General features: G+C 39.6%; 1 protein-coding gene across 2 annotated transcripts in view; it reads right to left on the reverse strand.

Annotated features, from left to right (window-relative positions):
* LOC105474731 (germinal center associated signaling and motility like) overlaps positions 1-21,217 on the reverse strand; it is a 218,147-nt gene that overhangs the window by 67,829 nt on the left and 129,101 nt on the right. For both annotated transcript variants that reach the window (XR_011609942.1, XR_011609954.1), the window contains exon 7: positions 16,470-16,547. The gene's annotated coding sequence lies outside the window, so the exon portion shown is untranslated. The remainder of the gene's footprint in view (positions 1-16,469; positions 16,548-21,217) is intronic.

The raw sequence follows: 21,217 nt of genomic DNA on the forward strand, positions 1-21,217 counted from the left end.
CTTTAAGATTTTTTCCTTCATTTCAACTTTGGTGAATCTGGCAATTATGTGTCTTGGAGTTGCTCTTCTCGAGGAGTATCTTTGTGGCGTTCTCTGTATTTCCTGGATTTGAATGTTGGCCTGCCCTACTAGGTTGGGGAAGTTCTCCTGGATGATATCCTGAAGAGTGTTTTCCAACTTGGTTCCATTTTCCCCCTCACTTTCAGGCACCCCAATCAGACGTAGATTTGGTCTTTTTACATAATCCCATACTTCTTGCAGGCTTTGTTCATTTCTTTTTCTTCTTTTTTCTTTAGATTTCTCTTCTCGTTTCATTTCATTCATTTGATCCTCAATCGCTGATACTCTTTCTTCCAGTTGATCGAGTCGGTTACTGAAGCTTGGGCATTTGTCACGTATTTCTCATGTCATGGTTTTCATCTCTGTCAGTTCGTTTATGGCCTTCTCTGCATTAATTATTCTAGTTATCAATTCTTTCACTCTTTTTTCAAGATTTTTAGTTTCTTTGCGCTGGGTGCGTAATTCCTCCTTTACCTCTGAGAAGTTTGATGGACTGGAGGCTTCTTCTCTCATCTTGTCAAAGTCATTCTCCATCCAGCTTTGATCCATTGCTGGCGAGGAGCTGTGTTCCTTTGCAGGGGGAGATGCACTCTTATTTTTCGCATTTCCAGCTTTTCTGCCCTGCTTTTTCCGCATCTTTGTGGTTTTATCTGCCTCTGGTCTTTGATGATGGTGACATACTGATGGGGTTTTGGTGTGGGTGTCCTTCCTGTTTGTTAGTTTTCCTTCTAACAGTCAGGACCCTCAGCTGTAGGTCTGTTGGAGATTGCTTGAGGTCCACTCCAGACCCTGTTTGCCTGGGTATCAGCAGCAGAGGCTGCAGAAGATAGAATACTGCTGAACAGCGAGTGTACCTGTCTGATTCTTGCTTTGCAAGCTTCCTCTCAGGAGTGTACTCCACCGTGTGAGGTGTGGGGTGTCGGTCTGCCCCTAGTGGGGGATGTCTCCCAGTTAGGCTACTCAGGGGTCAGGGACCCACTTGAGCAGGCAGTCTGTCTGTTCTCAGATCTCAACCTCCGTGTTGGGAGATCCACTGCTCTCTTCAAAGCTGTCAGACAGAGTCGTTTGCATCTGCAGAGGTTTCAGCTGCTTTGTTGTTGTTGTTGTTGTTGTTGTTTAGCTGTGCCCTGTCCCAGAGGTGGAGTCTACAGAGACAGGCAGGACTCCTTGAGCTGCTGTGAGCTCCACCCAGTTCGAGCTTCCCAGCCGCTTTGTTTACCTACTTAAGCCTCAGCAATGGCGGGTGCCCCTCCCCCAGCCTCACTGCTGCCTTGCCATTAGATCACAGACTGCTGTGCTAGCAATGAGGAAGGCTCCATGGGCGTGGGACCCTCCCGGCCAGGTGTGGGATATAATCTCCTGGTGTGCCCGTTTGCTAAGATCCTTGGTAGAGTGCAGTATTGGGGTGGGAGTTGCCCGATTTTCCAGGTGTTGTGTGTCTCAGTTCCCCTGGCTAGGAAAAGGGATTCCCTTCCCCCTTGCACTTCCCAGGTGAGGCAATGCCTTGCCCTGCTTCAGCTCTCGCTGGATGGGCTGTAGCAGCTGACCAGCACTGATTGTCCCACACTCCCTAGTGAGATGAACCCAGTACCTCAGTTGAAAATGCAGAAATCATCTGTCTTCTGTGTCGCTCACGCTGGGAGTTGGAGACTGGAGCTGTTCCTATTTGGCTATCTTGCTCCACCCCCAATTTAACTCTTAAAAAAAAAAAAAAAGGCTGGGTGTGGTGACTCATGCCTATAATCCCAGCACCTTAGGAGGCCAAGGCAGGTGGATCACTTGAGGTTAGGAGTTTAAGACTAGCCTGGCCAACAACCCAGTCTCTACTAAAAATACAAAAATTAGCTGGGCATGGTGGTGCGTGCCTGTAATCCCAGCTACTCAGGAGGCTGAGGCAGAAGAATCGCTTAAACCTGGGAGGTGGAGGTTGTAGTGAGCCAAGATTGAAGCAACTGCACTCCAGCCTGGGGGATGGAATGAGACTCTGTCTCAAAAAAATAAAATAAATAAAGGATTATAAAAAATAAGTTAATAACGCCCTGATTTAAACATACAATCTGGTTCTTCACAAGGTTACATAATCAATACATATCTTTCAAAAAATAAAAATACATTTCCCTAAATCTTAAACTTGACTGTTTAAATATGTTAAATCAAATTATCAAACTTTTGGTCTTGATCTATAGAATGCAGAACTTGTTCATGTGGGAAGATAACTTGTATTTATATTAATTTTTCTAAAACAAACATAACTAAATCCTATGTTTTAGCCATCTAATTAGAGAAATAAGAATGATCATGCTGTTAATAATATACTGCTGAGGAAGACGTGCTATAATCTTCCTTATTAACCATATGGATTGACTGCTTATATATTAGAGAATCGGATAAGTTCTCGTTTAGTGCAATCTCTTTACTTGTTTTGTGCAGTTACTTGGTGTAAATGTAAGCCTCTACATACATAAAGAATACACATTGAAGTCAGATGTGATGGTTTAAGCAGATAAACACAATGAGAATCAGTTCAAGGGATGTGTGCCTATAATTAGCAGTCTATTGATAATTTCCCAGAAATCAAACTTTCTTAGTATTTCTGTACTTATTATTTCCCATGTTTGCATATGATCAAATCCATATGTACCATGTATGAAGTTTTTCTCTTTAGGAAATAGTTATTTCAAGTTTCCACTATATAGAGAAAAATAAAATTAGCTGATCAAGTAAAAATATCTCAGGTATATTTGAAATCTTAAGATTTCTTTAGTATATCAATATTATCTCATTTAAATATCTTTAAAGAAGAGGTTATATTATCAATACAAAATTTAAGTTTAAGAAGGAAGCAAGCTTATTCAGTCAACAAATTGCATCAGCAAATAAAGGCAAACTCCTCGCCTACATATAAGTCTCATATTAGAATTTAGTCTAACCCAGAATTTCATGTCCTGCCAAAGTAAGCTTTATAAGTGAAGAAGAAATAAAAATTGATTTCAGACATGCAAACATTAAGCTAATTCATTACTAGACCTGCTTTACAGGAGGCCTATCTGGGAGTGGTAAACATGGATAAAAAGAAAGACATCTGCCACCACAAAAACACACTTAAGTACACAGCCAACTGAAACTATAAATCAACTACAAAATCAAGTGTGCAAAACAACTAGCTAACAACACAACGGGATCAAACCCTCATATATCAATATCACCCTTGAATGTAAATGGAGTAAATATCCAAAAAGCATAGGATGGCAAATTGGATAAAGAGGCAAGACCGAACTGTCTGCTGTCTTCAAGGGACCAGTCTCACATGTCAGGACACATGCAAAGGTACATAGGTTCAAAGTAAAAGGATGGAGAAGGATCTATCATGTAAACAGAAAATAAAAACGAGCACGGGATGCTATTCTTAATAAAAAATAGACATTAAACAAACAACAGACAAGAAAGACAAAAAGAAGCATTACATAATGATAAAGAATTCAATTCAAAAAGAAGAATTAACAATCCTAAATATATATGCACTTAATATTGGTGCACCCAGATTCATAGAACAAGACTTTAGGGTCCTACTAAGAGACTTACATAACCACAAAATAGTAATGGGATACTTCAACACTCCAAGCACGTCAAGCACTAGATCACAGAGGCAGAAAACTAACCAAGATATTCTGGATTTAAACTAAACACATGATGAATGGGACCTAGTAGACATCAACAGAATACACCAAGAAACAACTGCAGAATATACATTCTTCTTATCTGCACATGGCACGTACTCTAAGATTGACTACATGGTAGGCCATGGGCAAGTCTCAACAGATTGAATAAAGTCAAAATCATACTAAGCACATTCTTGGACCACACTACAATAAAAATACAAATCAATACCAAGATCTCTTACAATTCAGTTAAATAGAAACTAAACAACTAGCTCCTGGATGACTTTTGAGTAAAGAGCAAAATTAAGGCAGAAATCAAGACTTTTCTTAAACTAATGAAAACAGAGACATCTTAATTTTTGAGACACAGCGAAGGTAGTATTAAGAGGAAAGCTTATGGCACTAAATGCCTAAACCAACTTGCTGGAAAGATGTCGAATTAACAACCTAACATTGCATGTAGAGGAACTAAAAACAAGAGCAAACCAACCCCAACACTAGCAGAAGAAATGAAATAACCAGTTCAGAGCAGGAGTGAACAAAACTCAAACACAAGAATCTATACAAAGAATCAATAAAAATAAAATGCACCTCTTGGAATGAATAAGCAAGATTAATAGACCACTAGCTAGATTAACAAAGAAAGGAGAGAGTAGCTTCAAATAAGCATGAACAGATATGAAGGGTGACATTACAAATGACCCTACAGAAATATAAAAAATCTTCAGAGATGATTACAAACACTTCTATGCACACATGCTAGAAAAAAATAAAAGAAATTAATAAATTCCTGGAAACAATCTCCCAAGATTGGGAGGGCAATGTATTTGGATGATGATGGAGATAATTAAAGCCAACAGTCCTTTGCCAAAGCTGGACTCATGGTATTAACAGTCTTTGTGTAAATTTAAGGTTCTTAATAAATACTCAGAGTCCATTAATTGCTGGGGGGGTAAAGCAAAGCTCTGTTGTAAAATAAGATTGATTCCCAGTAGGCACGGTCCCAGTATACACAGCGTATGGGTGACCATTATGGAACAAAAGAATACTTGTTTTTTTTGCTCTATAAAACGGGAACTTCAGGGGTGGATACGTATTACTGTCAGGAACGATTGTTATAGAAATGAATTTAAACAACTTGCTTAATTATTACAAAGGGAGTGATTCCATCTGTCTGGAAGAAGGCAATTAAACTGCAAAAAATATAAAAATTGCTACTATTATCCAACCTACAGTAACTCTGCAACAGACACCAAGAAAAGTTGGTAGGCATGTATTTATATTTTGGCTATCTTCAGGTCTTCCAGGTTCACAGGTGTGGTGGCTGATGGGCACTTCAGGTTCCAGGTCCAGGCTTTGGGTATTGCGGGTTTGACCCTTGAAACATGTATCCACCTACCTAATAATAGTACTTCGACTGCAGAAGGCATGACCAGTTATCACTGAAAATAGTTCCTTCCATTGGGGTTGTAATTGTTGAGGTGATCTCCCCTTCCATGTTTTAATGAGTACCTTATCTCCTGGCCTGATTTGGGGGTTGCTGGTTAGTTCCCAGTGTGGGGAGTCTTTGAGTTCCAAGGTTTTGTAAAATTTGCTGTAATTATCCTAGTTTAACTAGGTATTTTACTAAACTGGATTTTTCTGGATCAGTAATTAGATCATTAGTTAAAAACAGCGTTCCATATAACATTTCGTATGAGTTTATATTAATTTTTGCTCTAAGGATTTTACAGATCCTTAAGAGGGCTATGAGCAGTAAGCAGACCCAAGTTTCTGATGTTTCCTGACACAGCTCAGCTAACGCCCGTTTCAGAGTTTGGTTAGCCCTTTCTACTTTCCAGAAGGATTGAGACCTCTATGCTGAATGTAAATGGTGTTTGATTTGAGAGCCTTAGCAACCCTTTGAATTATTTGGAAGATAAAGGATGTCCCATTATCACATTGGAAGCTCTGAGGTGACCCAAACCAGGAGATTATTTCTTTCAAGAGAAACTTTATAACCTCATTATTCTTGTCTGTTATGGTAGGGTAAGCTTCAACCTAACCACTAAAGGTATCTGCTAGCACTAAAAAAACTTCCGTGTCCTCGCAAACTAGCATATCATAGTGATGAAGTCTAAGTGCCAGTCTTCCCCTGGGTAAGTTTCTCTACTCTGGCCTTGTTCAATTAGAGGGGGCATTTGGTTTCCTGAGTTTTTAAGTGCACACAGTAAGCAGGCTTGACAGATCTGCTTAACCACCAAAGCCAAGTTAGGCCCAATGAAGAGACTGTTAACCATGGCAAGGGTGGCCTCTCTCCTTATATGGAAAGTCATGCAGGGTTTTTATAAATTCTTCATTGGGCTATTTGACAGAGATAAAATTTTGATGCCATATACCACCAGGATCCTTGTTTTTGTCCTTCTTTCTTCTTTATTAACTGTTCTTCCTGTGGTTTGTATTCAGATTCTATTGGGGAATCAGAGAAAGGAGGCAGTGCTAGATCTGTTGGGATTGCACCCTGAGGGCTTTGGCTTTGGCTTCTCTATCAGCCTTTCTGTTCCCTTGTGCTATAGCAGTTAAGTCCCTTTGATGTCCCCTACAATTATTGCTGCAGCTTTTGGCAGGTATATTGCTTCCAGTAGCTGAAGAATTTCAGGCCCATGCTTTATAGGGAAGTGTTTGCTAGTTAGTAGTCCTCTTTCTTTCCAGTTTGCCCAGCATGAGCATGAACCACAAGGAATGCATATTTAGAATCTGTATTGATGTTAAGCTTTTTCCTTTGTCCCAACATTAATGCTCAGGTAAGGTTTCAGCCTTTTGTGCTGGTATGCTGGGGGCATTGGCTGTATCCAGTTTGGTGCTTCCCATTTGACACAAAACTACTGCCATCTGTGAACTAGTCATCCTTAGAATCTGGGAGAAGCTGATCTTTTAAATCAGCCAGCTAAGATATGTGTGTGTAACAGCCTGTTTATGGGAATGATCAGTTATTGGGCCTGTGGGTAGCAATGAACCTGGATTCAAGTGGTTACAGATTTTAACGGTTACATCTGGATTGTCTAGGAGCATGGCCTGGTATTTGGTTAACCTTTCCCCCATCATCCAGATGTGCCCTTTTATTTCAAAGAATGACTTCACCTCATGGGGGGTTAGAACTTCCAGTGGTCGCCCCGGGGTGATTTTAGTTGCTTCTTTCACTAGCATAGCAGTGGCTGCTATTGCCCACAGACAACTTGGCCATCCGAGGCTGCTCTGTCCAACTTGTTTAAAGAGTAGGCAGTTCGTCTGGGTTCTGACCCTAACTTCTGGATTAGCACTCCCATAGCTATGCCCTTTTTTTCTGCTACATACAAAGAGAAGGGCTTAGTTAGGTCTGGGATGCCAAGGTTGAGAGCCTCTTTTAGCTTGGTGAAAGCTTCTCTCATTTTCAGGGTCCATTCCATTAGCTCATGTTCTGGCCTCTTGTTGCTTCATACAGAGGCTTTACTATGATTCTGAAACTTGGTACCCATATTCTGCAAAACCCAGCTATTACCAGAAAAGAACGAAGCTTTTGCTTGGTGTAGGGGGGACCCAAACTGCATATAGCTTGCACTTGTTCTGGGGATATTTGCTGAGCTCCAGCAGCACTACTGATTTGTGCAGAAATCACCACTAAAGAACTTATTAATGTATTAATTTTGTAACCTGAAAGTTTGCTGAATTTATTAGTTCTAGGAGCTTTTTGGATGAGTCTTTAGGGTTTTCTAGGTATACAACGATGTCATCAGCAAACATCAACAATTTGACTTCCTCTTTACTGATTTGGATGTCCTTTATTTCTTTCTCTAGTCTGATTGTTCTATGCTGAATAGAAGAGGTGAAAGTAGGCATCCTTGTCTTGTTCCAGATCTCATGGGAAATGCTTTCAACTTTTCCCCTTTCAGTGTAACATTGGTTCTGGGTTTGTCACAGATGGTGCTGAAATAATTGGCAAGCCAGATGTAGAAGAATGAAACTGGATCCTCATCTCTCACCTTATACAAAAATCAACTCAAGATGCATCAAAGACTTAAATCTAAGACCTGAAACCCTAAAAATTCTGGAAGATAACATTGAAAACCCTTTCTAAACATTGGCTTAGGCAAAGATTTTATGACCAAGAATCCAATCGCAAATGCAACAAAAACAAAGATAAATAGATAGGACTTAATTAAACTAAAAAGCTTTTGCACATCAAAAGAAATAATCATCAGAGTAAACAGACAACCCAGAGAGTCAGAGAAAAGCTTCACAATCTATTCTTCCAACAAAGGACTAATATCCAGAATCTACAGGGAACTCAAACAAATCAGCAAGAAAAAAACAATCCCATCAAAAAGTAGGCTAAGGACATGAATAGACAATTCTCAAAAGAAGATAGACAAATGGCCGACAAATATAAAAAATGTTCAACATCACTAATTATCAGAAAAATGCAAATCAAAACCACAATGTGATACTGCCTTACTCCTGCAAGAATGGCCAAAATCAAAAAATCAAAAAGTAATAGATGTTGGAGTGGACACACCATGAAGTGAAGACTGTTTTACCATTGTAGAATGCAATCTGACATATGAAAATGTTCACCTCAAAGACCCAACAGTAGTTAATTAAATCAAATATCTAATACTAGCCACTTCACTTTTTGTTCAAGGATAGTGAGCTTCTACAGTCTGTGGTAATATATGCCATTTGATGATCAATCAATATTATACTAAAATCAAGGATTAGGAAGTTGGTTTCCATAGCTATGTTATTAAATATGGCACCATTAAACACATGACCTTTGTGTACTTTGAAATGTGATTAGTTTAACAGAGGAGCGAAATTAACACTTTTTACACTTTTTATTAATTTGTATTTAAAGAACTGATATCTAATTCATTTATTGGAACATTTTTAAGTATGTTTGAAACCATCAGAATATGGAAATCTATTTTTTCACTTCAAATTTCATAACATCTGAATACAAATTATTTTCAGTGAAAGTTTAGTGCTCCACTTCCTCCCCAAAGAGCCCCCCCCCCCGCACTGGAACACTTCTTGCCTGCAGTGTCTCCCACCAGAATGCCCCCGACCAAACCACCCTCTGCCCATGACACCCCTTGCTGGAGTGACCCCACCTGAAGCACACTATGCCAGAGTACCTCCCACCTCTGATGTTCTCACTGTCCCCATGAGAGCATCTATACCTGTGGCCCCTAGTCATCTCCTGGGAGTACCTTGACTCCTCCAGCCCAGCCAGAGATTGGCCTCAAGGGACCAGAGGACAACTGACCCAATCCCAATCCCCCAGGATTAGAGCACGCCACTCAGGAGTCTGGAGCTGAGCTTTGCCTTTTAAAATCATCTGGAAATGAAGCCATTTAACTATACCCAATTTGCACCACAGTCAAATCCTCAAGGGCAATAAAGATCATAAAAACAAAAAGGCCTATCCAAAGGACAGAAACTTCAAAGGATAAAGAAACATCAACCTTCACAGATAAGAAAGAACCAGTATCAAATCCTCACATATCAATATTAAATCTGAATGTAAATGGGCTAAATGCTCCACTTAACAGACACAGGGTGGTAAGTTGAGTGAAGAAGCAAGAACCAACTGTCTGCTGTGTTCAGGAGATCCATCTCACAAGTAGTGACACCCACAGGCTCAAAGTAAAGAGATAGTGGAAGATCTATCAGGTAAACAGAAAGCAAAATATACCAGGAGTAGTTATTCATATATCAGATAAAACAGATATTAAATCAATAATGATAAAAAGGACAAAAAAGTGGATTACAAAATAACAAAGGGCTAAACCCAACAAGACTTAATTGTCCTAGTTATATATGCACCCAACATTGAAGCTTCCAGATTCATAAAACAAACTCTTAGTGATCTATGAAGTGATTTACATAACCATACAATACTACTGGAAGAATTCAACACCCCACTGACAGCTTTAGATAGATCATTGAGGCAGAAAACTAACAAAAACATTCTGGAGTTACACTCAGCGTTTGACCAATTGGACCTAATAGACAACTCCAGGACATTCTACACGACAACAACAGAATATGCATTTTTTTTCTTATCTGTACATAGTACATACTCTATGGTTCACCATATGCACAGCCATAAAACAAGTTTCAGCAAATTCAAAAATCTGAAATTACACCAAGCACACTCTCAGAAGACAGCACAATAAAAATCGAAATTACTATCAAGAAGATCTATCAAAATCATACAATCACATGGAAATTAAACAATCTGCTCCTGAATGAGTACAGAATGAAATTAAGGCAGAAAACAAAAATTATATGAAACAAATGAAAACATAGACACAACATATCAGAATTTTGGGGGCACAGCTAAAGCAGCATTAAGAGGAAACTTTATAGTGCTAAATGCTTGTATCAATAAATTAGAAAGGTCTCAATTTAACAGGCTAACATTGCAACTAGAGGAACTAGAAAACAAGAGCAAGCCAACCTCAAAGCTAGCAGAAGAAAATAAACAACCAAAATCAGAGCTTAACTGAATGAAATTGAGATGGAAAAATCCATACAAAAGAATAACATAACCAAAAATTGGTTTTTCAAATTATTAAACAAGATTGATAGACCACTAGCAAGCTTAATAAAGACAAAAGAGAAGACCAAATTTTAAAAATCCAAAGTAACAAAAGTGACATTACAGCAAATCACACAGAAATAAAAAAAAAATATCCTCAGAGACTATTACGAACACTTCCATGCATATAAACTAGAAAACCTAGAAGAAATGCATAAAATCCTGGAAACACACAGCCTCCCAATATTGAAGCTGGAAGAAATTAAAGTCATGAACAAACTAAGAATGAGTTCTGAAATTGAGTAAGTAATAAGATGCCTACCAAGAAAAAAACCTTAGACCAGATGGATTCACGGCTGAATTCAGACATAAAAAGAAGAGTTAGTACCAGCCTTACTGAAATTATTCCAAAAAATCAAAAGGTAGGAACTGATTCTATGAAGACTGCATCATTCTGATACCAAAATCTGGCAGAGACACAACAAAAAATGAAAACTTTACACCAACATTCTTGACAAACAGAGATGCAAAAATTCTCAATAAAATACTAGCAAACCAAATCCAGCAGCATATCAAAAAGCTAATTCACCATAACCACATGGAATGCAGATACCAAATGCCTGTAGTGAGAGCTGATATTACTTAATGAAGAACTGGATTTGTGAATGTATAAAAATTGTAGCACCAAAGGGGGTAACTAGATTTTTTTTGACAATTTCATTTGTTCAATTTACCTTTATTAAGAGAGGTATGTGAAGAAAAAAAACAAAGCCATAAATTTGTTGGTGGTATAAGTATTTTGGCCTTGTTAGGTTTATGATACATATTAAACATCCCATGTGTACGTTTAGTAAGTATTCAATATATTGGTGTGAAATTTAGAGTAACCACCAAGGTGGATGTCTAAATTTTGGAGTACCCGACATACAGATGTTCCTCAAAGCTACTGAAGTGGACCAACTTTCTGGGGAAGATAACATAGAGAAGAAAGCCATGCCCAGATCTTCAGTTTACACTAAGAATTGATGGCTGAACTGAGGAGAAATTTAACAGGATGAAGAATATTCAGCATGAGGGAGAAAGTCAGGAATGTGTCTGCCACAGCAGCCTGGAAAAGAGCAGGGCTCAAGAGTGAGGAGTGCTCAGTGGGACAGGGTGCTGCTAAGACTTACAGTAGGATGAGGAGAGAGAAGAGGCCACTGAATTTATTAAGACTGACGTGGTAGATGATACAACTTCATTTTAATTGTATTGATTGAGGAATTAATAATAGTTATGAAGGTCAGACAGTCATTTTAGACATTTTTAAGAACTTGGTCTCTAAGAGAAACAGATATAGAGGGATGTACCTGAATGTGGAACTGGAATATAAAAAATTTTAGTGGACTGTATCTTGAGACATGTCTGTACATCACTGACAAGCATTCTGACAGGGATCATGTGGAAGCAATGTCTTTTGAAAAGCAAGTAAAAGTTGAGTCCAAGTAACAACCAGAGGGACTTTAGTTTTCTATTTTAACAGAAGGGAAGACAGAAATGCCATTAAAAATGCAAATGTCTTTGGATTTCATGGTGGTAAGATAACAACACCAATTGCATTGCTTATACTTTCTTAATAAAGTATACAATGTAGATATAGGTACTGTTGTGAAAAGGCAAGGCAAGGTATTGAATAATTTTTTTCTGGAGTGAAAGAGTAAAAACAGTAAGAAATATTCTTTCTCATATTCCTTCTCAGAATTGTCTACCTCATGCTTTTGGTACCAATAAAGGGACTTATGTGTTGATATCCACTTATGTCCAGCTGTTCAACTCCACATATTGAATAGGCACATGGTTGGGCTTTATCAGATACACGATGTTTTCATATGTTGAAGAAAGAGAGACGTGCAAGTAAATCAAGGCAATTTCAGAGGATTTTGAAAACAAAAGAAGGTTAAGGAACAAAATGGAAATCAACAGAGTACTGGACAATGGCAATTTGTGTGCTAGATAATTTCTGTGTGCTAGATAATTTCTGTCTTCCCCCTTCAGATTCACCTTCTGATTTCTCTACTCTGCTCCAGAAAAGGCTGACCCCTAGGTTTTGAGTCATCCAGGTTCCTTTCCTCTCCATGCCAGGTGTATTCATCCAGTGAGAATACAGCAAATGTATTAGTCCATTCTCATACTGCTATTAATAAGAACTACCCAGGACTGGCTAATTTAGAAAGGAAAGAGGTATAATTGGCTTACAGTTCTGCATGGCTGGGGAGACTCAGGAAACTTACAATCATGGCAGAAAGGGAAAGAGAAGTAAGGTACCTTCTTTGCAACATAGCAGGAGGGACAAGTGCTGAGTGAAGAGGGAAAGAGACCATTATAAAACCATCAGATCTCATGAGAACTCACTCACTATCACAACAACAGCAGGGGTGAAACCACCTCCATAATTCAATTATCTACATCTGGTCTCTCCCTTGACACGTGGGAATTATGGGAATTATGGGGATTACAATTCAAGATGAGATTTCAGTGGAGACACAAAAGCTAATCATATCATTCCACCCCTGCCTCCTTCCAAATCTCATGCCCCTTTCACATTTCAAACCAATCATGCCTTCCAACACTCCCCCAAAGTCTTAACTCATTCCAGCATTAATTAACCCAAGTTCAGAGTCTCATCAGAGACAAGGCAAGTCCCTTCTACCTATGAGCCTGCAAAATCAAAATAAACATCAAGTTAGTTACTTTCTAAATACAATAGGTGTGCAAGCATTAGGTAAATACACTCATTCCAAATGGGAGAAATTGGCCAAAACAAAGGGGCTACAGGCCCCATGCAAGTCTGAAATCCAGGGAGGCAGTCAAATATTAAAGCCCTGAAATGATCTCCTTTGACTCTGTGTCTCACACTCAAGTGACACTGATGCAAAAGGTAGGTTCCCATGGTCTTAGGCAGCTATGTGGCTGTGGCTTCACAGGGTACAGCCCCCTCTCCCAGCTGCTTTCACAGGCTGGCATTGAGTGCCTGTGGCTTTTCCAGGCTTTTGCACGGTGCAAGCTGTCAGTGGATCTACCATTCTGGGGTCTGGAGGATGGTGGCAGTCTTCTCACAGCTCCACTAGGCAGTGCCCCAGTAAGGACTCTGTGTGGGGCTCCAACTTCACATTTCCCTGTAGCACTGCCCTAGCAGAGATTCTCCATGTGGGCTCCACCCCTGTAGAAAACTTTTGCCTGGAGATTCAGCCATTTCCATGCATCCTCTGAAATCTAGGAGGAGGCTCCCATACCTCAATTTTTCACTTCTATGCACCCACAGGCCCAACACCACATGTAAGCTGCCAAAGTTTGGGGCTTGCACCATATGAAGCAATGACCTGAGTTGTACTACACGTTGGCCCCTTTTAGCCACAGCTGGGATGGAGGGCATCACATCCTGAGACTGCACAAAGCAGCAAGGACCTGGACCCAGCCTGCAAAACCATTTTTTCCTCCTAGGCCTCTAGACCTGTGATGGGAAGGGCTGCCGTAGAGGTTGCTGACATGCTCTGGAGACACTTTCCCCATTGTCTTGACGATTAACATTTGGCTCCTTGTTATTTATGCAAATTTCTGCAGCCAGCTTGAATTCCTCCTCAGAAAAAGGGTTCTTCTCTTCCATTGCATTATCAGGCTGCAAATTTTCTGAACTTTTTTGCTCTGCTTCCCTTCTAAACATAAGTTCCAATTCCAAACTATCTCTTTGTGAATGGATAAAACTGAATGCTTTTATGAGCACCCAAGCTACATCTTGAATACTCTGCTGCATAGCCATTTCTTCTGCCAGATGCCCTGAATCATCACTCTCAAGTTCAAAGTTTCACAGATAACTAGGGCAGGGGGAAAATGCCATTAGTCTTTGTGCTAAAGCATAGCAAATGTGACCTTTACTTTATTTCCCAGTAAGTTCTTCATTTACAGCTGAGAACACCTCAGCCTGGACTTCATTGATCATACCACTAGTAACATTTTGGTCAAAACCATTAAACAATGATTTAGGAAGTTTCAAACTTTCCCACATCTTCCTGTCTTCTTCTGAGCTCTCCAAACTGTTCCAACCTCTTCTTTTTACCCCATTCCAAAATCACTTTCACATTTTGGGGTATCTTCATAGCAGTACCCCACTCTACTGGTATCAATTTACTGTATTTGTCCATTTTTACACTGCTATAAAGACATATGAGAGACTGGGTAATTTATAAAGGAAAGAGGTTTAATTGACTCACACTTCAGCATGGCTGGGGAGGCCTCAGGAATCTTACAATTATGGTAGAAGGTGAGAGAGAAGCAAAGCACTTTCTTCACAAGGCAGCAGGAAGGAGATGTGTCAAGTGAAAAGGGAAGAACCCCTTATAAAACCACCAGATCTTGTGAGAACTCACTATCATGGAAACAGCATAGGGGAAACCACCCTCATGATTCAATTACCTCCACCTGGTCTCTCTCTTGACACTTGGGAATTACGGGGATTACAATTCAAGATGAGACTTGGGTGGGGATACAAAACTTAACTATATCATCAGAATATTGGAGGGTAGAAGGAGAAGTCAGAGTATTTAACTCTACTTCTTCCTGTCAGCCTATGGTCTGGCAATTGCCCTCTTCCTTTGCCTAAGTTCACAGCTACCATTGTCAGTGAATAAAACCACTTTCTTCTTACCAATTGAGATTTCGTCTTGTAAAATCTATTATGTGATGTTATTGCTTGTTGGGTCTCTTAACCTTAATAACCATGTGTAAATAGTTCTTTCATTAAAATCTCATCTCAACTCCTTTGAGTAGGCCATCTGTTTTCTACCAGAACCCAATTAATTCTCCAATCGAGACCTTAAGAACCTCACAAAACAACACATCAAAATGGGTTCTTGAATTGGTTTGTTCACCTGTTTTGGAATACAAGAATAACTTTAGACTGATAAGCCTAGATTAATTTGGAAGGATACAGAGTTACATTACCAATTGAATCTATGATCATCCAAGTTCTCCTATGCTACAGGAAAGACATGGATTGGGAGGAGTGTGATCCTGAGAAATGGGTTGCAGACAGTTTAGTATAAACAAAGACAAGAGTGGCATTGAAACTGAAAACACTGAATATTACTTGTTGGTGTAAGAATTTCATACCTCCTACCCTGATTTGAGACAATCAGCAACTCTGTACATAAGTCTTTTCATTGGCTTCAACTGGGTAAGTTATTCACATGTTTGCCAGCATCTTTCACTTCCTCTAAAGCATAGGAGATTGATATCCAGCTTGGCAGAGAAGAAGTAGAGAACATGCACTGAGGAATATGGCTCATGTACTAAGTGAGTTGCAGGTCTTGACATTTTTCTTGGCAGAAGTCTGAGGAACAACTATGGATGTACATTCTATGGCTTTTAGACAAAAGAAGATGTAATATAAGACCAGATACGGTAATATTCATTACCATGGGTACTCCTGAAGGATTTATAATTTAATATGTTAGTTTAAGTGTCTGGGAGGAGCATTCACAGTCTTCTATGTTGACTAATTGAAATCTGGACTTAAAGGAGGCCTATAGTAAATGAGTATGAGATGCCAGAACTTCTGTGTCAAAGTGTAGCAAGATGAATACTAAGGCCTAGTGAGATAGGTATTTATTATGGTCACTCTACCCAACTAGTTGTTATCTGTATTTATGGGAGGGCCCAAAGGCTACTGTTGTTGTTGCTGTAATTTTTAAATCATATTATTTTGTTTTTATGTTTAAGCAGAGCACCAGAATCCTAGAAAAGCTTGTGGCTGTCCTCAGTAGTCCACAAATAACAGTGAGGCATTACACATTGATTCCATTGGCCTCTCTGATATCAAAGAGTTTTAGACACGTTGAAGGGGCATAAAAATCAGAGATAAGGTAGACACATCTCTGGCAGATGGTGAGCTCAGTTTCTGTGTATTCCAAACTTTCATCAAGTTCTGAGAAGCACACCTGCTCCACCTGACCCAATCATGGCAAACTAAATATATCCCTGCATTCTGGGATAGCTCACTGAACAAAGGCTCTAACATCAGCTGCCATGCACCTTGACATTGCTCCCCTCCAGTCAAAGCTTATAAATGACAACAAGTGACACAGAGAAACCAGGGCTCTTTTCTGTCTTTATGCAAGGAAATACAGCATATACTCCTGGTAAAGTTAAAATTATACCTTCTCCTTTTAAGCCTTTTGATTGAAGGTTTACAAAAACATTACAACTTTCGGAAATCAGATCTCTAATCCAGGTAACTGAAAGAAAAATAAAGGAAACTGTATAAAAAAAAAAATATTGTCCCTAATACTGTCAATTCAAAACTTTACCTCAAAATTCTTTTCGCTCAAGAAGTAATGTTTAATAACTGCTCTTACTGGCAAGAAACTTGCTCAGGTGAAGCAAATATTCTAGAGAACAGAAATTTAGTCCAAAAAAAATTTTTTTTTTTGAGACGGAGTCTTGCTCTGTCACCCAGGCTGGAGTGCAGTGGTGCGATCTCAGCTCACTGCAAGCTCTGCCTCCTGGATTCAAGCCATTCTCCTGCCTCAACCTCCTGAGTAGCTGGGACTACAGGCACCGCCACCACGCCCAGCTAATTTTTTTGTATTTTTAGTAAAGATGGGGTTTCACCGTGTTAGCCAGGACGATCTCAATCTCCTGACCTCGTGATACGCCGACCTCAGCCTCCCAAAGTGCTGGGATTACAGGCGTGAGTCACCACTCCCGGCCAGTCCAAAAATATTTTTTAATTGAAAGATCAAAGATTTTTTCTCAATTACAAATAGATAAAAATACACATTTTTAACATAATTTAAGTTGTAATGATGAATCAGGATCATTAACATAAACAAACCATTCTTTCCATTTCTAGAGTATATCACTTATAACAGAGCTTTCTCTGAGACCTCTACAGATATTAGAGAACAAAAAAAGTGGTGGAATAATTTAGTTTTTAGGACATTTAACATATTAATATCTATAGCACCTTTCTTAGAAAGGATTATACTAAGTAGTATTTCCCACATTTTAGCAGCATTTTTTCATTTATTTTCAAACAGCATCCTGTAGGAAGGCACTACTAGATGTATACTTTGGAATACACTGCCACAGAGGTGGCTATAACAAAAGGGGGGGTAATGTAGAAGAAAGGGACAAATGAGGCTTCCCATCTCTGAGCTGCTTTGGTCTATAACTTCCCTGAAACGACTTTCCAGAAAAAGACCTTGATGTCTGCTTTCCTTTGGAGATTTTTCTGTTTCACATAAAGGCAGGGTACCACGTGTGTTACTGTGATCCACAGGAGCAGTGCAATCAAGTGCCTTTTTTGCAAACTATGGTCAATAAGCCAGATCAACCTGCTACCCATCAGGGTCCATTCCTGTGTGTTCCTATGGACTGACCTCTTAAGGGTTAACAGTCTACAGAACATGACTCAAAATCTCACCTGAAGGACCACCTTTCTAACCTACACTTCCTTGACAGGATGTAAAGGACATCCTTTACCATTCCAAAAATGTAATATTTCCAACTACCACCCAACTCACACTAATCCCCTCCAAGGTTGGTTTCCTTTCCAATACTTATCTCTCATCTCTATTCTCTACCTCATTTAATAGTATCACCATCTACCTAGGCACTTCAGCTGGAAAGCATGGGGAAAATGTCTGTTTCTCTCTCTCTGTCAGCCACAAGTGCCATTAACTTCTAGGCCCCAGCATGTCCATCCTCCAATCTCCCTCAAATCTAACTTGCTCTTCTCCATTTCCAATCATACTAACTTTCAACATTTCCTGGCTTTATAACAATCTCCCGTCTGGCCTCCTTGCTTTCTCTACATCATCTTCATTCTAGCTTCACTTCTGAATCACACATCTGGGCACACTGCTACAGTGCTACAGTTCTCACTTTTTCTTTTTTTCTTTTTTTTTTTTTTTTTTTTTTTTTTTTTTTTGAGACGGAGTCTTGCTCTATTGCCAGGCTGGAGTGCAGTGGCACAATCTTAGCTCACTGCAACCTCCGTCTCCCGGGTTCAAGCAATTCTCCTGCCTCAGCCTCCCGAGTAGCTGGGATTACAGGCATCTGCCACCACGCCCAGTTAATTTTCATATTTTTAGTAGAGACAGGGTTTCACCAGGATTGTCTCGATCTCCTGACCTCATGATCCACCTGCCTCAGCCTCCCAAAGTGCTGGGGTTACAGGCATGAGCCATCGTGCCCCACCAGTTCTCACTTTCATGTACATATTCCCACTAAACTTTAAAGCAAGCCTCTTAGAACTAGTTGATGCCTTGCACAGGTGCTTCAGCAAACATGGATAAGAAGATTCATATGAGGACTGTTGCTCACAACAAAAATTTACAAACTACCCAAATTATGTGACATAATCAAGTGGAATAATAGGCAGCAAGGAAAAACAAACTAAACTGTACACACAGTTGGATATAAATAACATACTATTGAGTGAAATAAGCTAACTCCAAGTCGCTCCATACAGAATAAGAAGATTCATTATGAAGTTCATAAATGAATAAAAGTAAATAGAATATTGTTTAGGTGCTATATTTAGGCTACACATACATGTGAACATATAACACAAACAACACATATACATACATACATAAACATATATAAATACATGCACACTGACAAAATTATGAAAACTACAAAAAAGGCAACAGAACAATCAGCACAAAGAGGTAAGAGAGACAGGCATACAGGCTGCAGAGAAAAAGTACAGAGATAAATACGGACAATGTTGTTATTCTCTGGTTGTTAATCATGATCATATATGATCATGCCATTGTTTAGCTATTTAATTATTAAAAGAAAGCCGTGCATAAGCTAAGAATTATATGTGCAATTCAGTATAGCTAACGTATAGTGAAAGGAAGGGAGGCAGGAAGAGAGTGAGAAAAGACTGTGCAATGCAGGAAGAAGTTTCCATATTTAAAAGAGGACTTGAGGCCGGGGACGGAGGCTCATGTCTGTAATCCCAGCACTTTGGGAGGCCAAGGCAGGTGGATCACCTGTGGTCAGGAGTTCAAGACCAGTCTGGCCAACATGGTGAAACCGCATCTCTACTAAAAATACAAAATTAGCCAGGCATGGTGGCAGGCGCCTGTAATCCCAGGTACTTGGGAGGCTGAGGCAGGAGAATCGCTTGAACCCTGGAGGCAGAGGTTGCAGTGAGCCAAGATCACACCATTGCACTCCAGCCTGAGCAACAAGAGCGAAACTCCATCTCAAAAAAACAAAAAATAAAATAAAACAAAAAAAGAAAAAACAAACGAACATACAAACAAAAAAAGAGGACTTGGAAGAAGACCCAGAGCAAAACCATGTTAGTGAAAACCAGCTACGTGGGTCTGACAGTCAATGCTTTTGGTAAACTGTAATCTGTGGCCTATCTACAGGGAAGAGATTCTCCAAAAGAGCATTCAAGCAGCACAGACCACCCCGGCAGTGCTATCTGCTCCCTCCTCCTGAGCTTGCCAAGATTTGGTGGTTTTAATTAGGCCTCCCCATTTCTGGATCCCAAAGCACTCCAAGCAAAGTAATATTGGTACTGTTTATCCCTACGTGCAATGTGCCATCTGAAATCTTCAGAGTTTCCCACGTCAGTCTGTTTTGTTTTTTAAAAAGGATGATTATAAAATAAAGTGAACATCTGGATCTCTGGCCAAGTAAACCTCAACCTCCCTTATAAACCTCAAGATGCTCATCTTCATTTACTAAGAAGCAATAACTCTCTTCAAATCCTTAAGCAAACAATACAATATTAATTGCAATCTGGATCTCCCAACATGTCTTCCTTTGATCAACTGTCAAGGACATTAAGGAGATGCTCAAGACTCCTCAAAAGTTGGGGGCATGTGTGTAAGGGGAGAGATTTGTGACCAATTAAAATGCAGAAAAGTTAAATAACATTTCCAACTTCCTGGTTTGAGGCACAAACACATTTGATGTGGAAGGAAACAGATTAGGAAGGAACAAAGCTATAATTTATAGCTTCAGTACGGTCATGGGACGGGAGATAATGTGTGGCACTTACAAATTCCATGTCCAGGCCAGGAAAAGCAAAACAGAAACAAGGACCAAGAGGGTGGTAGTTAACCTAGAAAGACTGAGGACTAAGTAAGTCCCTACTGCTGAGCAAGTCCATGCAAAGAAAAACCAGCAAGTGACAAGCAGCTGTCAATAACTTTGGCTTCCTGCCTACCCTGAGATACTCTTTCCAATAATTCAAATCTAAAAGGTTTTGAGCAGCATGGGAATTAAAAAAGAAAAGAAAAACCCACCTCTGTGAAAGAGTGGCTTATACACAGGTGACCATTTTGGATGGCACATCTTAGCATTACTAACTTAATGCATCAGAAAGGTCACAAACCCATCCTCTGTAAATCGGGACAGAACCGTGCCCTCTACTTGCTTTCTGCCCGAGCTTCATCCTTGACTTCTGAAGTTAATTTTAATGGTTTAAGCCCTTCCTCTCCATTTCCAATAGTTTTGTTTAACTTTCTTTTATCGCCCATTCACATCCTGACAGATTATGGTATAAAATAACAAAAAGTCCATAGACTTTGAAATCAGATAGACCTGGGTTTAAATCAGATAGACCTGATGCTTCATCTCTGAATCTTAACTGTAAGCTTCTGCAAAATGGACTAGTAATAACTACTCCTGAAGTTCTTCTGAGTGTTAAATGAGACAATGTATGGAAACATATCATGTCTGTTGTAGTAGATATGCTACAGTGACACTGCACACCTACTCCAGGACAAATCATTCACGCCTTGGATAGTATTTGGAACAGTTAGGCCTCGGATAGTATCTGGAGCAGTTAGCTGCTCAACTGCAATCATCTTCTCAACACATTTACCAAAATACAGAAACGTGCTATGCATCAGTTGCTTGCAAAAATTCT

Source organism: Macaca nemestrina, chromosome 1, assembly GCF_043159975.1.
Source record: "Macaca nemestrina isolate mMacNem1 chromosome 1, mMacNem.hap1, whole genome shotgun sequence".
Lineage (NCBI taxonomy): Eukaryota > Metazoa > Chordata > Mammalia > Primates > Cercopithecidae > Macaca > Macaca nemestrina.